At 32.2% G+C, this 8,967-nt stretch overlaps 1 long non-coding RNA gene across 1 annotated transcript; it reads right to left on the bottom strand.

Annotated features, from left to right (window-relative positions):
- Positions 1-3,725: 3,725 nt before the first annotated feature.
- LOC134250746 (uncharacterized) lies at positions 3,726-5,489 on the bottom strand. The gene is made up of 4 exons (XR_009988584.1): positions 5,231-5,489; positions 4,850-4,926; positions 4,198-4,260; positions 3,726-3,752 (listed from the first exon to the last, which is right to left on the bottom strand). It is a non-coding gene; the product is annotated as an uncharacterized LOC134250746 (long non-coding RNA).
- Positions 5,490-8,967: the final 3,478 nt, after the last annotated feature.

The raw sequence follows: 8,967 nt of genomic DNA, 5'->3' as shown, positions 1-8,967 counted from the left end.
TGAATGAATGAATGAATGAATGAATGAATGAATGAATGAATGGAAAAGTCAACAATGACAAAATATACATAAATCTACTGCAGGTGGGTTATCGTGTATTCGGCACTTTAGTAAACGCTCAGCTTAATTAATAATCGGTATATATTACTACAAATATAAGATGTTTTAAATAGTTTAAGTTGAATTACAAAGATCTATCGGAAATAATTGAAAATATATTACCAAAATTAAGTGTAAATCGATAAAATGAGTAAACCGGGCTCGCTACCCATTTTAGTCACCTTGAAAAGGACAAGCGGCGATAATGATGGATAAACACAACATTTTAACTTAAAACTTTCAGTGAAGGCAAATCTTATAGTAATAAACTATGTTCGTAAATTTCATGAAGAAAGAACGTGTATTTATTCCGTTATTGTCAAAAAAACCGGTTTTCAGTTTCGAAATTCCCGGCCGGTGTCGCATAATATTCGTTCCGGATGTTTAACGTTCCGGCCGGAACCTTAAAATCATAATATTGGTTCCGGATTTTACTGTAACATAGGTTCCGGCCATGAGTTCAATCTTTGAATCGCAATATCTGTCCAGATTTCATTCCACATTGAGTCATTAAAGTAGGGTTTTTTTTTCTTGAGGTTTTAGCATGACGCAGCGACATTCTACATGTATTTTCGTGCGTCGCACAATGTTTTGTGCTTACCAATTTTAAAATATAGACGAATAAATAGCCTGATGATACTCTTTCTGGTACATATGACTTTGGTCGCATTATAAGGCTTTGTTTATATTATGTATACAACGTTTATTTTGACCCGGAACCAATTTAATAGGTATTTAGCGTTCCGGCCGGAACGCTAAGTTACCCGGAACGTATGTTATGCGACACCGGCTCGGCCCGAGTTTCGGTACCCATTTTAGTCACACTACAGAAGAAGACCACCTGTCTGTATGTATAGGCCTAATGATGGAATTCAGAACTTTATTTTAACAAGGATTAATTCACGCAAGTATTAAATCAGTCCGATTGATTTGGCGTGTGTGAATTATTCCATTAACATCACAAAATGTCCAATTGGAATTCTGCTGTCAGTCAGTGTCTGAAGGAATTAGTTTTGTTTACATGTCAGTGATGTAAGTATTTAATATAGCATGCTATGAATTTGGGCCCAATTTGGGGGTTATTTCTTGCAAAACGGAATCAAGCTCTATGTGGTAGATATTAGGGGAATTTACATGGTCAAAAATTAATGTAACTTTTTTTAGTTTTCTGTCTTAGTCTAACTCAACACTCAAGCCAGTCAAGGGAGGAGGAATACATGTATCTGTCAGGGTGTCCCATGTATCAGTAGAGTATGTCACATTGTGCCTGTTTAAGGTTAATCAAGTTCAAGTTCAGCTTATTTATGGATTCTATAACATTAAGGTCTGTGCGAATGAGTTCAATAATTAATCCCTGCATCCTGCATGTACTTTTATGGGGTACTTACAAGGGTGGATCTTAACAACTGCAGTGATATAGATGTGATGTGAAATTTCTATTTTCCTTTTAAAAAACTGTGAACCAAAAATTATCACTTTGAAAACAGAGTACCAATCACACGATATGTATGGAAATACCCTATTATGAAATCTTTAATATTTTTTTTTCTGAATCACGTGAATATCATTCATATCTATGTATTTAACTTCTGAAGGGTGAGAAAATTGCAATTCATGTAACTATGTACATTTACAACCCAAAATGAAACCTGAACTGAAGTCATGAATAGGATCTTCCTAATAATTATGACAGATGTTTTCTATATACAAGAATTCAAGTCTGTATTTCATTTAACCCATTGATTGATTGAATGGAAAAAAAAAACAAGCAAATTCAAAGAATTGTGGTCCCCTGCTTTTGGCGTCCTTATGGATGAGATGTTATTATAATTTATGTACAACATATTTTGTCAAATAAAAATGCCAGGTATCATATGTCATTGAAGAGTTACTGTAGCTCCAAAGTTTTTTTTTCTAATTAGGTCAAATATGAAGGTAAAGGTCAAGGGCTCAGAGTTCTTAGCATGCTCAGAAATATCATGCCACAGACATATTAAAACCATATCTCTTCTAAATCAAAGTCATAAGGATTAAAGGAAAAATTAATATTTTTGAAAAGTATGTCATACTTCAAGGTCAAGATATAATGGTAAAAAATCATGATAGTGTAATCTGTATTAAGAAAGGAATAATTTGCACAGGTAATATCCCTTGCAGAATATTCCTGAGATGTCCTAAGAAATCCTGAGACAATCTCAAGATTTATTCCTCAGATATCTTGAAAAAATCCTAGGATTATTCCTAAGATATCCTGAGATGTTTTTGGAACAGGAATTCCTGGGATTTCCTTGGACAGTCCCAATTCAGGGGTTCTAGAAAAATCCCAGGAATCAAAACACCAAGACTTCCCAGGATATCCCAGGAAAACCCCAACACTTAAAATGTCCTAGGAAATCAGGAATTCCTAGGATTTCCTAGGATATCCTAGCCTCCTAGGACATCTTTTTTTTAAAAAATCATACATAGCAACAAAGCAGAATTATAAGATCTCTGAAAAAAAATTTAATGAATGTATGCATTATAAAAATTCGTGGCCACACAGAAAAAATAATACATAAAATAATTTTTTAAAAATGCTGATGGTATCTGACACAACAAATTCTTTACAATTTTACTGCTGTAACATTATAGTGCAGTTATGATTCAACATCATGATTTACACACAAGGGGGGAAACAGATTGTCTTATTTTCAAACTATGTTAATACATTCTGAAGCAGCTCTCATAGAATATTTATGATATACATGTACAATGACAAATATTAATAATAATAAAAAAAATATTTAAATCAACAACCTAATGTAGAGAGTAGGGGTGAGGCCCTCAGGGTTCATCACTTCTGAAGAATTCTGTACAATAAAAGATTCAGATACCAAACAGAACTAATTCATAACACCCCCCCCCCTAAAAAAACCAAAAACAGTATGTACCTGGTGGCAACAAAGTTTGAAAAAAAAAAAACCAAAAACATATAGGTCAAAGTCACAAGGTCATTAACCTTGATGTAATTTGAAAGAACTTAATTAGTGGAGTATGGATACTCAATATAAAATCTCTACCTCTTTTGGTTCAAAAATAAAAGATTCAATAAGGCTATATTTTAGCATAACGATGACAGTCAAGGTCATTGGTCTTGGTCTCATTTGAAAGTGGAGTAAGCATACCCAATATGAAGTATCTATATCTCTCATGATTCAAAAGTTATGGCAAAAGGTAAATTGGCAATAGGCAGATAAACAGACAGGCAAAAACAATATGTGTCCCCAAAAGAGGCCTTGACCTCTGACCATTTCACTTCAAAATATATAAGGGTAATATTTAATTTATAAACAATATTAAATTTGTATTGATGATTAATCATGTTCTGCAGTGGGATCGTCAAAATGATTTATAATATAAAATGTCATTGCAATGTCTGATGGCTTTTTGGAAATGTAAAGAGAACGAAGTGTTACAGACAAACAGAAAGATAAACAGACCCAAATTAATATCCCCCCCTGCACCTTGTCAATCCAATGTAAGTTGCCCAGCTTTAGTTGGTCACTAATGTATCTTCTTTAGCTGTACATTTTTCTTCTTCATCGCCAGTGGCCTAGTTGCAGATCTTGAAGCCTTGTTTGCGTTTTCTTCACTCGACTTTTCACTTGTCTTTGCTAAAATAAAATTTTACTTAATGTATTCCATTGTTTAGTCTAAATATGTAATTATTTCTAAGGGATGAAAATCAAACTTGTAAAATTTAGTAGCCAAAGATGCTACATGTACCAAGCTTTAAGATTCTACCAGTCCATAAAAATATGTGTTTGCCCAAGTAAGATGAACCATTTTTCTCAAAAGATTTATTTTATTCACACTTGCATAAGGAATAAGGTATGTTAATCAATTGCATACACGACGTGATTAACAAATGATGTCATAATAATCTTACTGAATAGCCTTTTTGTAGAAAATAAAATTTTAATTCGCAATAGTTAACCGCTTTACCACAGCTGTCGTATGAAGTCAATTTACTTGGCATTAAAATACTGTGAATTAAACTTTTCCGTGTGAACAGAACATTAAAATCATACATTAACATTATTTATTTGAACAGCTTACCTTTCTCAGCAATATTCTCCTTGTTGTAATTTGCTTCTTTTCCCTTAGTCCGAGTTAAACAGTCTGCAAAGTTATCAATAAAATTTTTTATAAGACGTGTACATATTTGTTCTTTTGTAATCTAGCTGAAATTAATTTTAATGATGGCTGTCATTGATATTTCTTGCTGATTTTTTTCATTTTTCTGTTCTAAATTTTGTGAATATTATCTTATGAGTTCTATGACATCTGCGTCAGTTTTCCCAACTTAATATAAGTTACAGAGCTTGAAATGTACCATAAACTTTCATAGACGACTTTCACATTTACAAAAGTTATTCCCCTTTGCAGGGTCAATCCATGGTCAACCGGCGTAAGACACTGTTTCCCCTCTATTACCTTACCAACTTTATGGGTCAGTATCTCAGAAATATAGTATGAATGAATTTGTTCATTACGTTTTTAAAGTTGCCCCATATTCTGGCAATACAGTTACAGACCGATATTGTTAGATATAAATGTCTGAAAATAAAAATATTTCCAGGTAACTTACAAAGGACAAAGTGGGAAAAATGAGTGTTACGCCGACAACCGGAGATAACTCTTAGGAATGTGAAATCTGTCTATTCTTTCAAGTTTACAAAAGAAAATTTTAAAAAAGATTACAAGATACCTGAAACTTTCTCTTCATTTGGTAGTCTCAATGGGAGTTTCCAGTCTCATAATCCTTGCCAGGCTTCAAGGTTCTAGCTAGAAGATAACAATGCAATGGAAGATTTAATTAAGAGTATAATTCCAAAATTTACACCATGTCCAAACATTCAATGCAAATTTAACAGTAACTGATAGTAAATATTTGTTTATAAGTCTTCTGCTTACTAAATCTTAACATGTTAAACCTGGAAATATTTCATTGTGTATGTACGTTTGATCTTCATGGACTAGACTGAATTACAGTATGCCCAAAAACCTTTTACAACACATCACATGCACTAAACTATTAAACAATATTTGTGTGTTTAAATACATATTAAAGGAACCACTCGCCACTTACCCCACTGGCCTGTGGCCATGATATCTACACTTCTTCCAACATTCCCTTTACTGCACTCCTAGCGAAACCAAGATTTTTGGGAAAGAGAACATGGTTTATGTGAAGAATTAGAGTCAATCTTGGGCGTAAGTTGAGCATTTCATTACATTTCACCAGTCTCTCTAAACATTGCCGCTCCTTGAACTCCTATTTTGCGCTTCTCGATGAGGTCTCGCGAGAGGATGATACAGGACGGTGTAAAGTTATTTCGTGCCACACCAAGAAAATGCGGTTTGTTTAATTCTTGAAAATAATTTGTGATTAATGTGAATTTACGTTTTTTTTTTTTTTTTTACAAAAAGAAAATATATTTTAGCGAATATTTTCTGACAAATTAATATTCAAAGCTGAGTTGACAGTAAAATATATTTTATACACCGGGTACTAATTGATCGAAGATCACTTTTTTGTACCACCTCTCGGAAGTTCGCGCGAGAGAATGCTGCAGGCACGGTGTAGGGGTATTTTGTACACCTTTTAGAAATATCCCGACATTTTCCTGAAAATCTTGTTTAAAAAAACACGTAATTTATTATCAGTGACAAACGACCCGCATATTAGAAAAATAAAATATAAATATCCTTGATCAACCAATTCTACTAACAGAAAGTGTTACAGAAGAAAATATTTTCGAAGAACCACGATGATACATTTAGGCCAAGAACAATTTGCATGGAAACCGTCCAAACACAAATATGGCGGATCGTGAAGTTGTCACATTGTGCTGTAAACAACGACTTTTCTTCGCATCTACAAGCCTGTCACGATGTCTGTAAGTATCTTATTGCTAAGTGATGAATGAAAATTAGTATATCTGGCAATAAAACCTATAGGGAAAGCGCATTTTTATCGTATTTAATAGTTATGTAACGAATCGAATTTGGTTTAAACCTTTGAAAAGTTTTTTTTGATCTCTGTTTATGTGGATAAAATTTTCAGGAAACTCTATTAGTTTTACTGCGTTTTTTAGATTTTCCTCGTTAAATAAAAGCAATACTCAATATCAAAAACATGAGAAATTATATTCTCAAACTCAATACAACACAATTCTAACCCAACAAAATTTGAAATACCAAGCTTTTTAAGTCAGAAAGTGACGAAAGTATAATGTCACAGACCAAGTCATGCTTCTTGAGTATGCTGTTTATGTAGTATTTAAATTTATGTGGTGTACTCTTCTTTCAATGACTCAATATTTACTTTTCTTTGTATAGTATCTCTGGCAGTTATGGGTGAATATACAGCAAAATCATACAGATTTTGATGAAGATGTTAAAGATAGTAAAGTCAAAGACAGTTTGATGAACCAAATGACACTGATAAAGAAGAAGATACAAAAAAAAGATACTTCTAGCCAGGCATGTGACTTTGAAGCTGATAGTTTGGTAACCACTTGAGAGATATATAACCTGTATGCAGGTGATGACGGTATATGAGAGCCATTTCTTATAACGTGCTCTGAGGAATATATATTTTGTGTCGAAATGAAATGCGAAGTGAAAAATTAAATTGACAGATGAAGAAAATTTACCACTCCATCCTTCTGCATGTATGGTCTTCTGAATTCAAAGCCATTTGAAAACCAACTTTAAGTTAAGAGGAACACTTTATTTTCGGTGAAACATTCCGGAAAATATTACTTCTACATAGAAAGAAAAAGTTGTTGATGTTGTATTGCAAGATGGCCAAGTTTGTATGACCAGTGCTTTCAGAAAACTATGCTTGCACTCAGTTTCCCATGAACGAAGCAATCTAAAGATTAAGTGTAGAATTTAATTCTAATGGATAAAAATCAACTCAGGAATGTGTGATTTGAAAATGGTGAAATATTGTTTGTCTGTAAACATTTTTTTCTTTAAAACATATTACATGTATAACTCCTCCCTGACAGCATCAATATTTCAGAAAGTATTTAATTTAAAAAATAGTTCTAGGGTCAGTGTCTTTCTATGTATCAAGTATAATAGGTAATGATTGAAAATTATTCATTTTATGATTTTCTTGATATTATACATTAAAACTTTAAAAGTAATAAAATTTCCTGTCATTCTGTTTTAACATTTATTAACATGTACAAGTTTGTAAAGTTTAATTTGTCTTTTTTACAAAAGTCCCAACATTAAGTCAAAAGTCTTAGGAAATGGGATTATCATAAAAATGATTAATTCCTGGCTTTACAATGAAATGTCCTGGCAAGATTTGGATTTGAAATGTTTAACAAAGAAGTCCTGGGAGATCCTAGGATGTCCTGAAATCAAATCCCAGGATTGTTACTCCTAGGATTTCCTCAAATCAGATTGTGAGGAAATCTTAGGAATTCTTAGGACATCTTAGGAATTCCTAAGAAGCATTTTCAAGTCAGGAATAATTTCTGCAAGGGACATGTGTAATGTGTAATTTGAACATGTTGAAAGCCCTAGCTCATCATATTCAAAAGATATGACCAAAGTTTAAGTTTTTGTGACATTGATAAGCTGACCATTTAACAGATGACAGATGAATAAGATTTAATGTCCTCTCATATTCACTAAGGTGGGGGACAAAAATCAAAAGAACTCATCAAAAGGGATTGACTGACCTTGACCTGATAATGCATATAGATGCTTTCTGTAAAAATAAACGTCTTCTTACAATAATTAAGTTTTTAGTTAGAAAGTTTAAGTATCATAAGAAAAAGAAATATCATGTTTGACATACATGTAGATCTATTTCAATGAAAAAAAGTGATATTGTCAGAATGAGATCAATATTGCCTTACTGCACCTTGCAGGATGAAATTTAGTTTTATTAATTTTAGAACTTCTTTTTTTCTAATTAGAAACCAAAGAATTTTTTATGAATTCCAATTATATATTACTAATAATTATAATGTACATGATGTATGTAAAGCCTAAATTGATTCGTTATCCAATGTAGATTTAACAGTCGAGCTGGTTGATGACAGAAACTTAAAAAAAATACTAGTAGTAAATAAGGTACCATAAAGGCGTAGTACATGTATACAATGTATATGTTGTCTTATTTCATCATATTCATTGTACCTGCTTTTTTGGCTGATATTAAGTGGTTATTTCAGTTTTTTTTTATTCAGACAGAGTATCATAGAGATGCAATTAATTTCATAATATTCATTCATTCATAAAAATAATAAGGATACCTAACCTAATGATAAAAAAAGAAGAATAAATCAGATTGGTGATCAATATCTAATGACATGATGGCGGATCTAAGGGAATAGTCTGTAGGTTGTAATATTTTCCATCATTTATTGCTTTTCACAATTACCTAAGACATAATGATATCGACATGAATTATTTGTCTTATCTTTTTTTTATGATTATGGCTAATTGATTTCAAACAATTTAGTTTATACCGGTAAGTCATGTATTACCATAGGCATAGTCTAAATTTATGATTGATGGATCCAAGAAGAGTTGATATTGAATTTTTAAATACTTGTGGTGGATCAAAGGATACTAATGACTTTTGCAAATTTATTTCAATGTTTAGCTTATATTTCTGTGTGTGATTATGATCTTAACTAAGAAGTGGTGGATCCAAGGCAAGTGGATATTAATTGTTTTGATAGCCATGAGAGTTGTGGTGGATGTAAGGGGAGTAGATAGATATTTGTTTAATTGGGTCAAAGGATAATAATGATTATGGTTAATTGATTTCAAACATATAGCTTATATATG

The sequence above is a fragment of the Saccostrea cucullata genome, unplaced genomic scaffold, assembly GCF_032062105.1.
Source record: "Saccostrea cucullata isolate Sc308-1 unplaced genomic scaffold, CSIRO_AGI_Scuc_v1 ctg1730, whole genome shotgun sequence".
NCBI classification, from domain to species: Eukaryota; Metazoa; Mollusca; class Bivalvia; order Ostreida; family Ostreidae; genus Saccostrea; species Saccostrea cuccullata.
Note: the sequence above shows the minus strand (reverse complement) of the source record. Positions and strands in the feature narration are given on the sequence as shown.